Source organism: Chrysochloris asiatica, unplaced genomic scaffold (assembly GCF_000296735.1).
Source record: "Chrysochloris asiatica unplaced genomic scaffold, ChrAsi1.0 scaffold00354, whole genome shotgun sequence".
NCBI classification, from domain to species: domain Eukaryota; kingdom Metazoa; phylum Chordata; class Mammalia; order Afrosoricida; family Chrysochloridae; genus Chrysochloris; species Chrysochloris asiatica.
This window is the reverse complement of record NW_006408872.1, coordinates 1,177,983-1,178,991: the sequence shown is the minus strand read 5'-3', so window position 1 is coordinate 1,178,991 and position 1,009 is coordinate 1,177,983.

Sequence of the window (1,009 nt, the reverse complement as noted above, 5' to 3'; positions counted from 1 at the left end):
TGCTCTTTGGAATGAGAACCAACAATAGTAGACCACAATCTGAGATTACCATACATGACACCACCACCCAGAACACAATTCAGAAATAGAAATATTTAAAGTAAAACAAACCTATAAGACTGAAAAGATACCAATATGTAATGAAGTCAACTACAAAGCAAAAAAGAGGGACAAGTGTAGAAACATATATTTCCATTTTCCAAATGGAAAGGGAGTCAGGTGGATTCCAAGATAAAATAGATTGTTTTAAGAAGGGAAAATTTAATAAATTAAAGGGTAACCTCAAAGAAAAATAATATACCTGCATATCTAAATTTAAAAAGAGAAAAATCAGATTTAGTAAACATTAACACAACAAAAATGAAAATGAAAATCCACAACCAAAATGAACTCAGCATAGCAAATTATATGGAACAAAGAATCCAGCAGCATCACACACATAAAAATGAAACAAAAAAATCCCCCCAAAAACAGCACACACAGAAAAATGACAGCAATCAATCCATACCTATTGATAATTACACAGAATGTAAATTAATTAAATGTACCAGTCAAGAGACATAACAGGATAAGAAAATAGGATACTTCATTATGCTGTTTATAAGAGACATCAAAAAGATGAAAACAACCTAAATGCCCTGTCAACAGAAGAATGGTTAAACAAATTTGGTGTACACACACAATGGAATACTACAAAATGTTGTGAAAAATAATGATGAATCTATGAAACACCTCATAACATGGTTGAACCTGGAGGACAGTATGCTGAGTGAAATTAATCAATCAAAAAAGGAAAAACATCCCACCCCCTCGATACACAAGGTAGACAGAGATGGGCAGCTTGGACATTGGCTACAAAGGCAAGAAGTGACTGGCTTACAAGCTTTTAAGAGGGAGCCTACATCCAGAGGGCACGAAGGAAGGTAGACTCTCCACTGAGTAGTATCCAATCTGTCTGGGAAGGGATGATGAAAGGAGATGGGGTAGGACTCTTGTGGTACAGTAGTGA